Source organism: Lepeophtheirus salmonis, chromosome 13 (genome assembly GCF_016086655.4).
Source record: "Lepeophtheirus salmonis chromosome 13, UVic_Lsal_1.4, whole genome shotgun sequence".
NCBI classification, from domain to species: domain Eukaryota; kingdom Metazoa; phylum Arthropoda; class Copepoda; order Siphonostomatoida; family Caligidae; genus Lepeophtheirus; species Lepeophtheirus salmonis.
In genome coordinates, this window is record NC_052143.2 from 34,138,373 (window position 1) to 34,155,234 (window position 16,862).

The following is a 16,862-nucleotide window of genomic DNA, read 5'->3' on the forward strand; positions in this document are numbered from 1 at the left end:
CCTTAGGCGGGAATCGTGTAGCATACTCACAATCCGATGGTTGATTATATCCTTGGTAATTACATCATTTATGGGGTTAAGACCCAGCTCCTTTCTGATCTTAATAGGAAGACTTATTTTTACCTCTGGGTTTCCAACTAGAGGCCAATTCGCCCAATACATCTTGAGGGTGTCGTTAGATGTCTTTAATTCCTTCCATGGGAATGATGTCGGCGTATTCGTGATGGTCTCTCTGCATGCATCCATGTAGAGTGTTTTCCAAGGATAAGGAGTTAATTAAAATGAGATAATTACCGTTCTCTACAATATTTTCTGGGATGGAGGGCTGTTTTTCTGAGTTGTCTTCTTCCATAGAGATGACTAATGTATTCATATCTTTCCCTTCTACTGGAGTAGGTACATCTTCATTTTCTTCCTTCTGTTTCTTTTCACTAACTACCTATTCTGTAATTGGGATCGATTTTCCATTAGCATCTTTTCTATTCATTCTTCTCCTTAGCCATCTTCTATATTCTAATAGACTTTTCGATTTATTATTGCATTCTTTTACAATATGTCCAAAGTTGAAGCATCTGCTACATTGCTTTGTTCTTCCACTAAAATATATTGGCCTAATGTGCGAACCAATTGGGAGGAACCAAGGTAAATTTATAGGGTTACCTACAAACCTTATGGAGGCATGAGGTGTAGAAGTTGTTACTCTGTCCCTTATCTCTTTAGGACAATCCTTGACCATTTCAGCTCTTGACGCTTCAAATATTTCCTCCAATCTTTGACCTGCTTTTGAGTAGGACTCAACTTTTGCAAATAGGGCGACACAGTGCTTGACTAAATCAGGGGCTATCATCCCTTTTACTTCTCGGACTCTAATCTTGAATGGAATTGGCTCATTTTTTATTTTCATGAGCTGTCTGAACTCAAACTTGGCAGTGAATTTATTACCTTTTCGATCCGTTAGTTCTATTTGACATGGGATATCGACTTTAGAGAGGATTTCATCTTTTAGTATTCTTCTGACAGAAGTAAAGTGGGGCCTGTGTGGTAATTTAGACACATTGATTCAAGATCCTCGGGGTTCATTTTCAAAACTTCTGTCCACAGGGTAGCTGCGTTTACATAGCTCATTTCGTTGAGAGTCATTTTTTCTCCGTCTCCAACTCTTGATAAAAATAGAGGTATCATATTCCATCCATTTTCGATATTAACTTTGTCCTCCTCTTTTGGGCTTCTGTTTTCCAAAGTGAAAGGATTCTATTCAGGAATAACCTTCTCAATGACCTTCACAAAACTTAATTTATCCATTTCGTTAGAAACAACTTAAACTAATGTTACATAACAACTGCGCGTCCAAAACGAGTACTGCCATCTTCACGATGAAACCAGAAACTTTCAGATCTCCCTCGTATATGATCAAAGTCAAATAAAAAGGGGATAGCGACGCCACTGGATCAAATACTAATTTCCTCCACTGTACATATTATATGAATATTTTATTTATTAAGAGCGACTAGCATTTCAGTGGAAAATGTTTTTCTTTTGCAGGTTACTCAAAATGGCCAACATGCCCCCGATCCTAGCTTGAAGGCCTTGAAGAGCTTCTTTGTGTATTCCTCCTACACACAAACCCACTCCTTCTCCAAGGCAGGACATCCCCATGCACATGGGTGGTGGCCTTCCCTTCGATGGTGCCCAGATCTCATAGTCAAGGAGTTGGACTCTGGTATGGACAGTGGTCACATTGTCCAGGGCCTAAAATTCGTCAAGTTGTCTTCACACTGTTTTTGAGTTTTGATGGCCGTGTAGCTTCCAGGGTTTCCTCTGAAAGCTCTTGTTGCCGTCTTTCTGCTTTTTAATCTTAGTAATGAGACCCTTGAGGCAGTGGACAAAGTGGGATATCTCGTTAAAACTACTTCCTGTGTCAAGAAGCGTATACACACGACTTATTTTGTATTAATTCTAATGAATAAATTGGTTTCACAAAAATTATTTGCTCGACAAGTTATTATAACAAAAAAAACAAAAAAATAGTAAATCAATTAGTAAAAAATGAAACCTTTCCAAAGTTTCATTCACAATTCGCTGGAACACGCTGTATATTTTATGGAAATCGTATCAAATTCTTGTCAAAATGTTTTGTTACTTTTTAAATACATTACAAAAATATTATTATACATAAAATATATAATGATAAGTTTAGAAAAAATGGAATTGCATATTTTTCCAATAGATGGCTTTAGTAATGGTTTTCTTCCGTTGTGTTAGTTTGATGACTTTACACTAGATGGTTTTAGAAAGATAAGATTTCGTACTAAAAAAAACATGTACACCAGATTAGAGAAAATACTAGAGACAGCAAGCTGAAACTATGAAAAGTGTTAATGGTCCTGATTCTGTAACAGCCAATTACAGGCAATGTGGTTTCCTCGATAGTATTTGTTAATTTTGATGTCTAAGATTCACCAAGCTCTGAAAGACCAGTCGTCAAAAATGTCTTTAAAATAATAGAAATCATCCGACCAGAATTTACACACTGTTTTAATTGCCGAGGAGATAACCTCTATGAAAAGAAAAAAAAGATGAACTGATTTTTACTGCATTTAATATTTAGCAATGCCACAAAAGGTTAGAATTTGTGTAATATATTAAAGATATAGTTAATATAAGATAACTCGAATGATTGAATAATAAAACATATAAAAGTTGATATCTGAGTACATATTAAGTATATTATAACATGTCGTAAACTATGATACTTAATGCATTTAAATGAATATGTATGACTCAACAACCTTCCGCCCTATAATATACCTAAGACAGAAGGAGGAATGCACAATACCCTGACCGTGGATGCATTAATTGACAGGATTATGAGATTCCATGTCTCATGAAAATGACTCATTTTTTCCCTTTCACTATTCATTATTAGCTAAATGCATTGGAATAGCATCCGTTAACGTCCTGCAACGTTTTTCTTCCTGTTTCATTTGTTTTCAGGTGTTTCCCGTTCTTACGAATCCCTAACCCTAAAGTTACACAAAAAAAAAAAACAACTTTTGGCTTTGTCATTAATGTAGATAACCTTAGCGGCAATGATGGATTCTAGGAGGTGGTGGAAGGCCGGGCACCCGCTGCAGAAGTAGTTCACTGACATGGCGTCACAGTACTGGCTGACAGTGGCTTTGTGCGCCTTGGCGTTTGGATACAAGGCACTGCAGGCCTTCCCCTCGACATATATCTTTTGGATTTATGTCGAGGGGGTTGTTTTAAGGGTTGGAGGGGGGCCAAAAGTGTAAAAAAGAGTTCAAAATAACTCAAAAGACTCATTCAAAAGAGTTATGCCATAGAGGAGATGGGGTTCTTTCATTGCACGAGTAAAAAGTGGCCTTTCCACCCTCATAAAGCTCTTTTCTTCCCATTTTGATAGCCCTGTGTACAGTCACTTGCATGGGGCCTCATGTACTTGAGAAATTGGCCTGGGCTGTTTTTTTAAAACTTCTCAGGTTACAGTTTGACCTTTTTGACAGAGCCCTTCTTCCTTTCCAACATTTTGGACTTGCTTACGGGGTAGACAGTACTCCTGGAGACGCCCAACGGCTTGGAGTGCGCGAATGGAATTTCGTCGTTTAAGTGTTATTTTCTTGACTTGTACGAATAAAAGGAAGCTTAGGTTTGTTTTGCTTTGTAACTAATTGCTTATACTTTAATATATAAAAATATGAACTTATTAGAGACTCGACCTTGATTAATCAATGGACCACCCGGTAATTACTTATTTTTAAAGGGTCAATTTTATTTTTTCAAATATTAAATAACTTTTTTTTTAAATCGACATAAATTACGTAATTAATCCAAATTTTCCGTATAACATCCTATATTTAGAAGTCTATTGACGTCATTCATCCCCCCTTGAGTCCTACATCTTTCTTATTACATATATTTTATAAGGATAGTTTGATGTACAAAAGTACTCATTGGGCATCTTCTTTCCAATCAAAACCTAACAGATCCCCAATGTTAACACTAAGAAGAAGTCTGTCAAAAAATCAAAAGTACTCCGTACCAAGGTTAATAGAAAGACATGGTTATACCATCATGTTATCGGGCTTGCAATTTGATGTACCGGATCAATTGCTGTGCATACAGACACATTTTGACGTCATGTAGTAAAACAACGGTATATTAACACCATATAATACTAGAAATTATATGATTAATAGTAACAGACGTCACTATTAAAAAAAGTTCTGGTATAACTTTGTATTTCTGTTAGCCCTACTCCGTAACATCATCTGATGATATAAACTTTAGCATTGAGCTTGGATTTACAAAAATATTTTCATTCCTAATTATCGTTCAAAATCCTATAAGGTTTTGCTGTAATACTAGCACCTAGGATCAGGTGACATTAAACAGTCTCTATCAAGGTTATGCACTTATCAGTTTAGCGGTACAAGAGGTTCCGGCTCTTCAACAGCTAGAATCGGAACCGACAAAGTCAAACCAGGACCGCAATATATTGCTTATCGGTCTCAGTTTTTGTGCTTATTTTTATTTGTTGTATTTTTTGGTAATTTTATAACCTTTTAATATTCCATCAGCATCATTTTATGTAAATAAAACACGTCCTTACCTTTATTGTATCACGCAACCGTCCTCAAAAAAGAAACAAAAAACACTTTACTTTAACTTGGGCACTACGCAGTCTGCGTATAAGGTAGCTGTGCCCCTGTTTGTATCTAATATCCTTTCCTGGATCCGAATTTTCTAACGTCCCTCCTTGTTTTAAGTACTTGTTACCAAACTGAGACGGTATAAAAAAGAACCGAGACCGAGGACCAGAGCCGAAACCGTTGGAATGAAATAACTGAGACCAATAGAACCACTGAACCTTAACCGGCCACAACCTTAGTCCCTATAAATTTTGCAGGTCTGATTGCATTATATGTATAGAGACCCATTTATCGTTGCTAACTCTTTGGACATAAACACATTTTAAAGATATCCGTACTAAGTAAGGAGTTTTTTGTTCACAATTTAAAAAATTAAAATCTATGTAAAGAAAAATTGTTAAATTTGATGATGCATTTTTTGAGAATAACTATACAACGCAATATATTCAAATCTTATTTTACTCTTATTTATTACTAGTGGTACTCAATACTTATATCAATGTATATGGGTTCTCTCCTCATGAAGAAAAGAATAATAGGAAGAGTTTGATAATTTATTTGAATATGATGTCATTATTGATGAGACAGGGTGTACTTCAGTCTCTATAGCCCTTGTAGTGACAAAAATTATAAGACCCCTATCTTCTTCTTCTTACCTACATATGAAGGGGTGAAGAAGAAAAGGAAACAATTTTTTTTTACATTTAGCACTTATGCCAATTAAATACATTTTATTATAAAACCATTTCTATATATAACCTCAGAACCCTTTCTGAAACTTAGTTATAAGTAATATTCTCGATGAAATTATATTTTTAAAGATAGATTAAATGTTTGAGGACTAGATGTTTTATAATAAATTTGAAAACATACCATTGTAATTTTATGTAAAGAAAATGCTTTTTTTTATCAATAAATAATTCAACTCAATTCATTCCATAATTGGAATAGAGTTAGATCTAAGCGCTTTTATTAACCCTGTGATCGACAACCTCACTGCTTGTGTCTGCAGGGCCTGTATTTTGGCTTCTTACTAGAAAAAAAGATTTTTTTTTTGAAAAAAGAAATTATATTTGAAATTTAATTTAAAATTTTTTTTTCTGGATTTTTGGAATTTTTGCTTCAAAAAACTGTATATTTTAATTTTTTGACTATAGCTTTGGATTTTTGTAATTAAAAAAAAAAAATTTTTTTTAGATATTTTTTTGCAAAAATAATTCCGAGAAACAAGACCCCTCACCCCAAAAATATAATCCTGTGGACATCCTTACTGCACACGCTCGTTGCTAAACCTAATTACATTTCTCATTCACTACATTTTACTTGATATAAAAAAGGAAAGAAACCCCAGTTTTCCCTGTATATACGCTCGATGCTTCGTGCGAAACGCCTGCGATATTTCATTAATACGACTAAATTAACATTTTTTATATCAATCATATGTATATGATATACATTAAGGAGTAGTATATACAGTACACCCTGTGTACGTGCTCGATGTTATTGCAAAACGACTGCTAGATTTCATCAACATGACTCCATTGTGATTTCTTGTATCAAAAGGACATTTTCATTCAAATATTCATGCAGAGAAACTTTCTTCTATTAAGATAGATTATACACATAAAATAAAAATTGACTCATATGGGAAGAAGATAGATCCCGTCTTTTTTCCAAATATCTAGAGCTCCATGGTCCAACAACTTAATGCAAGATCATTTACTGTACATATGGTATACACAATATTATGTTATAGATAAAGATCGAAACTCTTATGACCTTCCTTTAATTCAATCTTAAGTACCATGACGAACAAGAAAATGCTGTTTCATGGTGTGAGTGAGTAGAAAATAATGTGTTTTTTTTTAAACAATTGAAAGATCGAGTGTAGTCAGACCATTAAGGATCCCTTACTATTGACTACCCTTTTGGTTAGTTGGAGAATGAAAATTGAATTTGGTGAGTTATTATATTAACGATGGGAGCCCCCTGAGAGTCACTCTGTTCCATTTCGAATGTCGTTTTGTATTTATGGTGTGTGATATACTCATATATAATAAAATATCACTTGCAATTCATTACATGTACAGAGATATTAATTATATCTCGCAACCTTTTTTGTAGAACCAAAAAAAAATATTTAAAAAAAATCAGGGATGCAATTGAAGATCGGGAAACCCCATCATTTATCAATTAGGGCATAAATACAAATACAGAGTGTAAAGATCAAATCGGTGCACTTTTCAAAAATCTTTAAATTGTCACCAAGGCCACCTTTTTCGGATGATTTACTTAAAAATTAGCTTGAATTGTACAAATGAACAAGAGCAAGAGCTCATTCAATGTATTTGCCTCCAATATCAATCACCGTCTGGATCCGGGCTCGAAACCAGGAGCAGGTGTTCAAGAGGTCGTTCCTTGACATGTTTGACATTGTCTATTTGATGGATGCAATCAGAAAGCCATTGATGGCATGAGGATATCGTGTTTTTTTTTAGATTCAACGTAGCCACAGACAAAATTATCCTTCAAATTAAGATCCTTGTAGCTGACGACTCATATTTCATTCCTAATGAAGTCATAGCAGTGCTCACTCAGTCACTTCAGCTATCTATCTGAGATATGACAAGGTGCTGAGTCTTGTTGCCAGACCTTAGCCCCAAGAATGGGGACATCAGTAACATTTTAGATCTTTTGCAGCTCCGTTCCTCCACTGTAAATGCAATTTTATTTATATTTGGAGCAGCTGTTGCCATGATGCCAAAGGCTTCAATAAAGTTTGTTTGTACAACAACGTTTCTGTTGTATAGAAAAATACGCTATTAGACAGATGCAATATAAAAAAATCAGTTGCGCCCTTAGGCAAAATCTTCTTTGCATGGCCACATTGTAAATCGTCTTCTTCGAGGCCCTAGTCAACTCTCCGACGGCCTTCTGGGACAATTTAGTGCAGAGGAGTGCTGCTATCTCAATCCTCTTCTCGTTCAGTGTGCACATCGTGGCGACTAGCACAATGTTTTTCCTAGCAATCGACAGCTAATTATGTATTTTACAACATTGCTAATAGGAAAATTGTAAAAAAGTGACTCTTAACCTCTCAGCATTTGCATAATAGAGCTGAGTAAATAATAACAGTTGGCCCATTATATATGTTTTCGTTATAAAGTAATATCGAACGAATATATATTTACTTAGTAATATAACTTATTCTACTAAATATCAGAATAATTAAAAAGAGGAAAAAACCCTTCGACAACGTCATAAGAAATTGATTTTACCTTCTATAAGGACCGAGAAGTAGGATTGGACAGCGGTCATAAATAACGATCCAGACAGCTGTATACAGCGCTACCTATTAAAAAAAATGTTATAACTCATAAGATTTTGAAGTTTTTATTCATGTCCTTTATGTTTTCACATTACTTGAATATAAGAGACCCATTAATTTGACAACTCAGTGCCTGCCCCTATCTACTACTACCTTTAAAAATTAGAAAAGGAAAAACGGTTGTTGCATATACTCTTTTTTCTTTTTTGTTAATTATTTAATCCCTCTTCGCGGTAACAACTTCTCCCTCTGAAGTAAACATTATCTCCTATTTTTGGGGTAATTTGCTTTTAAAATGTATAATAAAAAAAAAAGAAGATCAATTTAAATATAATTACAATATTTTCTCTCCTCTAATGCTATTTGGAATGTATAAGATTCTCCTCTTAAAGCAGGAATTAATTTACTGCCTCCAAAATCATATAAAAGGCAGCTGATATTAACAAGAGTTTTAAGTGATGAGTACCATATGTCTTGCTCCTACCTTCTCCTAGCTCTCTATTTTCTCTTTTATTATCGCAATAACCGATACTGTTTCGAAGTCCCTTATGCATAGGAACCCTGTAGCTGTACACTCCCTTACGCTATATGTCAGTGACATTTTATTAGGAATTACAGCGTAGGTATGTACAATGTACACATTTTTTGTCAGCTGTTTCCCCCCCTGTTTTTTTGTAATGATTAAACAAGAAGAAACTCAATAGTTGAATGGAATAACCCCTCAGAAATGGTCGAATCTACAATCCTCAACCGTGACGGTTGATGTAAGTTTCTTAAAACATTTTATAAACATAAAACATAAAACTTAATTACAAAGTGAAGAACCAGCTGTAAAACTAAGGGTTGAAGATACACATTCTGATTGACCCAACCTACGGGTTCCAGGAGCTAAACGTATTCCTACGTATCACTAGTACAGAAATATGTACATTGTACATAATTTGAGTTCACTAAGATGATCTAAGAAACGAATTGACATTGAAAATTTATTTATTTATAGACAGGTCAATATCGTGGGTATTGAATTACCTTTAAGTAAATGAGGAGGGGGGTAATGGAATGATTCATTAGTCACATGACTTATTTTAAAGTATTTATATTCTATTTTCAATGTCTATATTTTTTGTTTGTTAAAGAATTTTTATGAGTAAATAAATCGTGAAAAATACATTTCATTTTAACCTTTGTATAGGAAATATAGACGTAAGACTGTTGTTTTTGGAAAATTAATTTATTATAACAATTATTATGTACCACTGTGGTCCGTCAACATAAAAACAATCTAGAACAGAAAAAGGAGAAATCCCAACTTTTTTTTCTTCTTCATTTAAACCCAATTTTCATATATACCGGGCCATGCAGAATTATTTACCAATTTTTGTTCAGAACATATCGTGGACAATAATGACATTTAGAATGACTTGAGAAACAATTTATTCATACATTTTTAGAATAATAAAATAGTTTGTGATCAAATTTAATCAATGTAGCCACCATTTGACTCAATGACATTGGTCAGGCGACGTCTGAAGCTGCCACAGACTTGCTGAATGTATTCGGCGTCGATGGAGGTCCAGGCCTTGTTGACAGCAGCCTTTAAGACATTTATGTTCTTGTGTCGTTTTTTGCAGGCCTTGGTCTCCACGTGCGCCTAGATAGAGAAGTCTAGTGGTTTCAGATATGGGCTCTGAGGGGGTCAGTAGTCCTTGGGCAAAAGTTTATGTTGTCCTTGAGCCACTCCTGAGCTTTTTTGGAAGCGTGGGCGGGTGCTCCATCTTGTTGAAAAACCCAAGAAGAGTTGCCGACTAAGGATTTGATCCACGGAAGGCCCTTGGACGCCATAATCTTCACATAATCCTCTGCTGTTAATCTGAGCCAGTGGGGAACCATATCGGATTCATGGCCTTCCCGTTGGATCTCCAAACATCTCCAAAGCTCACAACACGGTCATTTTGCCTGTTGAAAACAGGATCGACCGTAAAAGTTTTCTCATCTGAAAAAATGATGATGCGTCCAGATGAGCTCTTGATATCATTCAAGATTTTCTTGGCACGCTCAAGTCTGACTTCTCGTTGACATTCAGTTAGCAGAAGGCGTTCAGTACGCTTCAGGGACTTTCCTCCAGCCCTTTTCAATGCCCTTGAAACAGTTGATGTCGACGTTCCCATCTTTCTGGCCATGTCGGCAATGGACCTGTTGGGAGTCCTCTTGAACACTGCCTTTACTTGCCTTGTTGAGACAATGGGCTTCCTGCCAGCCCCAGGGGAATGCTTGAGATCACCCCCAGCCTCCAAGCGCTTGGAAAGGTTTTAAATTGTCTTCAACGAGACCCCCACCTGTTCCTTAATGTTGTTATGAGGCACTCCCACTCGGTGGAGGGCTGCGATTTCGATCCTCTTTGTTTCCTGATTGGACATGGTATCACGTGTGGAAGTTGTTACGCTCTCACAGGAAGGATTTTTGTTTATTTTAACAGTAAAAATACGAAACAATTAGATTGGTTGCCACAAAACCTCTTAAAAAGTATATTTACATCATCGGTAAATAATTTTGCACGGCCCGGTATCTTTGAGCCAATTATAGATAAAGAGTGGGAATGTGTGTAAAGAAAAATCTTCTTTTTTGTTCATTTAATTGTCGTTGTGTGTTATTATCTTCCTCTAAAAGAAGAATTATCCCCAGCTTTGGGTGTAAATTGATTTAAAAATGCATAATAAAATAAATATATATTAATTTAAGTATAATTACAACATTTTCCCTGCACTTACATTATTTTAAATGTCGAGAAAGACTATTTACAATCTCTTAATGCATGGGAGAGAATCTGTTTCTTGTACTATGTGCTTATGATGGCGACTAGAACTTTGTTTTTCTTAGCAATCGCTAGCTAATTATGTGTTCCACAACATTGCTCATAGGAAAATTGTAAAAAAATGACTCCTAACCTCTCAAAATTTATATAATCGAGATGAGGAATAATAACAGTTAGCTCGGTAAATTTAAATGGGATTTATAATATTTTGGCTACATCAATCCTATTTTAAATGTAAAAGATTCTCCAATTTATGGCAGTAATTCGTTGTGTCTGTACAAAATCATAAAACAGGCAGTTCATATCAACAAAGGTCTTATTTCAGGTGTACCATATGTCTCTCTTCCACCTTCTCCTTGCAGGTTCATTATTCAAATTACTGGGACGTGTTAAGATATACTAGAGTTTTAACTATAGTTTAGAACACTTATTTGATGTTAGAGACCTATTTTTACACCGATATGGACCTTTTCAAATAAAATATGCTAATTTTTCATTTTTGAATTTTGGCTACTTCAAGTGAAATTTGTCCTTCCATCTTGTTTTTCTGTTTTAACAAGCGTCATATTATGTTGAAATGATCAAAAACTCGATTTTAATTTTGATCGATTTTGTATATTGTCCTAACACCAAAACTCGAACTTGATCAAATTAAATTTAAATTTAGCAAATACTGACACACTCTACTTAAATCGTCGGAAAATACTAATGTCAAGGGCGTGCGAAGTGGGTGGGATGGAGGGACTGTATCCCTCCCCAAATTAAGGGATTTTTCCTTTTGACTAGAAAATATAATTTTCAAATTTTTTTTACAAAAAATGTAATTTTTTGTAAATGTCTATGAATATGTAGTATTTTTTTCTATTAAATTTAATATTAGATTTGTTTTTTTAAATTAAATTTTTTTGTGAATATTTGTGAATTTTGGAAATTTTTTTCCAGAAAAATTTTACATTCAATATTTTTTTTTTCATTGTTCCTTTAATTGGTTAGATGGAGCTACACTGATTAAGTATATGTAAACATTTTAGTATTACAACTACTCCATCTAAACTAGGGAATTTTAGGATTATAATTAAATTAAGTTTTGGGAATAGCTGTTGATTTTTGAAATTTTCTTCTAAAAATCGAACTTTTTGTAAACAGCTGTGAATTTTGACATTTTTTTCTAAGCAAATTAATATTTTAACTTATTTTTGGAAAAATAAGATTTTTTGTAAACAGCTGTGGATTTTGGTAATTTTCGAAGAAATTTATTTTATCTAAACGATTTAATATTTGAAATATAATTTTAGAAATTTTTCAAAAAATTGAACATATTCTAAATATATATGTTTTTGAATTTTTTTTCCAAAAAGTTTAAGATTTGAAATTTAATTTTTGAATTTTTTTTCCCAAAAATTCATTTTTGAATGATTTTTTCAAAAAGTGTATTTTTTTTTGTAAAACCTGTAGGTTTAAAAAAAATTTAATATATGAATAATTTTTTCAAAAAAACTTATTTTTTGAAAACAACTGGAGATTTTTGAATTCATTTTTTGAACAATTTAATATTTTGATAATTAATTTTTGAAATTATTCTTCAAAAAGTTAAACTTTTTGTAAGGAGCTGTGGAGTTTTGTAATTTTTTTGCGATTTTTTTTTTTTGATAATAACTGTAGATTAAAAAAATAAAAAAATCTAATATATGAATTTGATTTTTTAAATTTTTTTTTACAATAATTGAATTTTTCAAATTAAAAAAAATAAATCCAAAAAGCCCTCCCTAAATATTAGCCTGCAGACGCCCTTGAATGTAATCCACACTTTATTTTGATAAAAATTATTCTATCATGCTTTTGTCTTGACGGAACTATAAATTAATTTTATTCTTCACTCCTTTATCAACAACTAGTTATAGATGTTGTACTAATAATTGTAATTCAGATCACATTTCTTTTCCTTACTTCATTCCCTTCTTGTTTTCCAAGTATGTACTATATCATTTCACAGTACAAGTTATTATGTCATGAAAAGAACTTATTATTAAGCAATGGAATTAGATAATAAGAAATCGTCATATCCTTTCTTAATTAATTTGAAAAATAACACAGGGGAACAATAATTTATTTAGGGGATTTTGTACAAATGAATTGAAGACAATAATATAATTTATTTGAGTGCAGAATCTAAAATTGATCTGAGTTTTTCTCTCAGTCATCTGAATTTTGCAATATCTGGGGTTATAATAATTTGGGACTGTTATCACCCCAGAGTCATTTTTTACCCTTAAACAATGTAAATTCTTTTTCATCCCATGATTAATTTTACAAATATTCATCAATTTAAATTTTCTCCAAAAAAAAACCCAAAAAAAAACACACTTTTTTTTAATCCATCCGAGTGTTAAGTCCAAATGTCCTCAATTTGTAAAACAATCTTTTTAAAAATAAAAATTTTGTGCATGTTGTAATTCTATATGAACATATTTGCAAAACTATTCTTAGGAGCTTACAAAAAGACGTGCTTTTAAAAACAAGGGACCTTTACCATTTTAGAATGAGTCATATAAATTATGATTTGTCATTTGATTTTATACTTATTTATATTGAATTGAGACTGGAATTGAATTTGCAAATTGAGTCACAATTCTACCATATATATGATTTCAATGATTTTATTTGAAAAGTTAGATTTTTAACTTAATTTTCTAGTTCTTTTTAAGGAAATAAGTTAATTATCCTTTTTTACATGGGTTTTATTGGACATTAATACGAGACCCGTCTACTCTCGTTCCTGTTATCAGTCCTTGAAAGACATCCCAAATTATAAAGCGCCCTCTAAGAGTTATCTCTTTTACTTAAGTATCTCAGATTACCATTCCATTCAGTCCGGTAAAATTTTAAGTATCTTTAAAACACGTGAATATTTTGCCATTGCTCCTTATTTAGGGCTTTTAAACTCTAAATCATGCTTATTAAAATTATAGAAGATTGATTTATGATGACATAACATATTACATATTGTTTTATGGGACAGCATACCTGTCCGATTTAGAGGTGTCCTTAAAGTTTAGGACGGGTTGAACGTCGTAATTTGGTACTATTTTTACAAATGAATACATAAATCACCCAGAATTATGTGTATTCATAATAAAAAAAATTATATTGCAAATGGAATCACTCTATCAGCTCAGAATTTCCCGTTTTTTGGACGCTTTCTTTAGTCAATATATGTTGGGTATGTTTTATGTCACAAGTTACTCATTTAAAGTATAATAATCGAAAACTTTACTTTTTCAATATGAACATAATCAGCACACATTTTGAATCGATTGCAAATTCATAATTTAGAAAAAAAAAAAAAAATAATGATAATTTTTATAATTGAATGTTAGAACAAATATATAAACAAATGTATTTTGTTGATTATATATATTTAAAATTAAGTAATGATACCTTGACCAACGTAAAAACATTGCCAACTTGACCTTAATTCGTTCACAAAATTGTGATTGAGAACCAACTTTCCTGGAAATCACAGACGCTTGCCGGGAATTCACATCTCTATATTTGAGAAAGTGTTGGAATGAACACGAAAATATCATATGAAGGCTTTTTGGTTTTCAAATTTTATTTAACTTTCAGTAGGATTCAAAGTTGATTTTTTTAGTGGAATACTTAATTGTACGAGTCGGAAGGGTTTAATATTGTGGTGCTACTGTATTGGGGTTATGAGTAGTGTTGGGATTTTTATAGAGAGCGAGAAGAAGGTAGGAGTGAGTCTTATGGTATCATTGAACCCTCTGAGTCCATTAATTATTTACTTATGATTCATAACAGGTCTTGCAGAAACTAATCGTACTCCTTTTGATGTTTTGGAGGAGAAAGATATTAAGGGTCAGGTTTAATATGGAGCCCTTGTTAATATCAGCTGCCTCTTATATGATATGGAGGGGGGGGGGAAACGAAATACTGCTTATATATTCTAAATTTAAAATGGCATTAATAGACATAGAATCTTATTATTATATTTAAATTAATATATATTTATTTAATTAGGCGTTTTTAAAACCATTTAAACAAGAGGTAGGAGATCATTATTCTTTCAGAGGAAGATGTTAATACCACAACAATCAATTAAAGAATGAACAGAAAAGAGAACATGCACAAACTGGTTATCCTTTTTTTAATCAATAAACTGTGTTTTTCTACAAAATCACATCCTTAGTTATGAAAAATCTTTGACAGTTTTGTTAGAATATTTTTTATAAAATGCTAAATTTGACTTATAAAAATTTAGAAAAGTGACAAAGGACCAAATTTGACAAATTCCTTATTTTCTAAAAAACTATTTTTATAGAAAGCCCAAATAAAAATAAATTTCCTTGCCAAAATGAAAAAAAAAAAAGAAGGAAATACTGAAAAAAAAAAAAAAAAATTTTTTTTTGCTTATGACAACAATTGAAAATAAATGACAAAAAACTCTTCATTTTCGACAAATTTGACAATAAGCTTAAAAATCTGGAGGGTATAGCCCCTCTTTTCCCGTAGTCACAGGTCTCAAACAGATGCCCAATGACAGATTTAAGAGGGATTGACATCCCTCAATAGATATCTATCCTTAGTGGCTTTTGAAACACTTCCTTTAAATAGGGCAGAGGCGGTATTAAGAGTGCCCCTCTCTACATTAAAAGTACATGTACATTTCATAAATAAATATTGACAAGGCCTTTGTTAAGCCCTAGCCGATATTTTTAAAGTTAAAGAACCACATCTGATCGTGGTTTATAAGTCTATTCAATGTTAATAGAAATACAAGGTTCGGAAAGACAGATAGATTTTGACGTCATAGTGAATAACAACGCTACTCTAACAGTAAGAGTCAAGGAAGGCGATAAATAGCTATTCTTGATAATAGTTATAGTTTTGACGTCACTCTTAAAAAGAATGCTTAATGTCAAACATAAGTTGGAAAAGCGTTATTTATATTAAGCGTTGTATTTATATTAACCTTGTGTTTATTAATATATTGTAGGTACAAGATGTTAGTCAAATATGACACAAATATAAGTAATGTTTACTACACAGATATTAATAATACATATTTCTTTATTATGTTCATATTCATTTCACAATCTATGTTGAAAATATAAGACATTTTACAATTTTAGGTTGTTTTTGACAGATACAAAAATTAGACGTCGTTGAGTGTGGCCTGCAATTTTCTAGTATTAAAAAAAAATAAAATGTACAAAAATTAATTTAGTGGTATATTCTCTGAGCACTTTTGAAAAATTATTTATTCGGCTAAAATAGTAGTTTGTACAAAATGCTACAGTTTCAAGAATAAAAATCTTTCAAAAGCTTGTTCAGAATTTTCCAATATATTGATTCTTTCTTTCCATTATTTTTTTCAATGGTAGAAAGTTGGTGAGAACACCAAAAGGAAGTCTAACCTTTTTATCTGTCAAAAAAAAAACAAAAAAAAAACGAACATACTATGAAAATAAATTTGAGAATTGAGATCGTAATGAGAAAATAATGTTTTCTTTTTGATCAGAGCTTATGGTAAAAGGTGTAGTAAAGAATAATCAATTATTTTTTCTTTATATGTCGTTAGTAATGTGTGTCTCCTATTTTATAAATGGGATCTGTTTACGCTAGATGGCGTTAGAAAGATAAGGCTTCATACTAAAAAACTTTTTAGACAGTTTTTGATTGTTTGACTCAGTATTGTTTGAGGGGGGTGTCAAATATGCAAATATTTTACAGTTTTTCTTAGACTAGGCGAAAACGTACGACAAGCAGCTGAAAAGATAAGTATTTTTGGTCTTAATTAGTGTTGTGTCGGTTCTTATTTAGTACAAAAGAATGCAGTTCAATCCAGTCTAGTTCTGCTTAGTTGGTCCTCAAAGAAGGTTGATCCTTCGTGACGTCATTGAAGATGTTTATCCCTTTTATAATTACTCTGTTATATAACTGAAAAAATATATAACTTAGTAAAATGTTTGTATTGTATTGCATTATAAAGGAAAAGATGATTATTTTTTTCTAGATATGTCAATGTTTT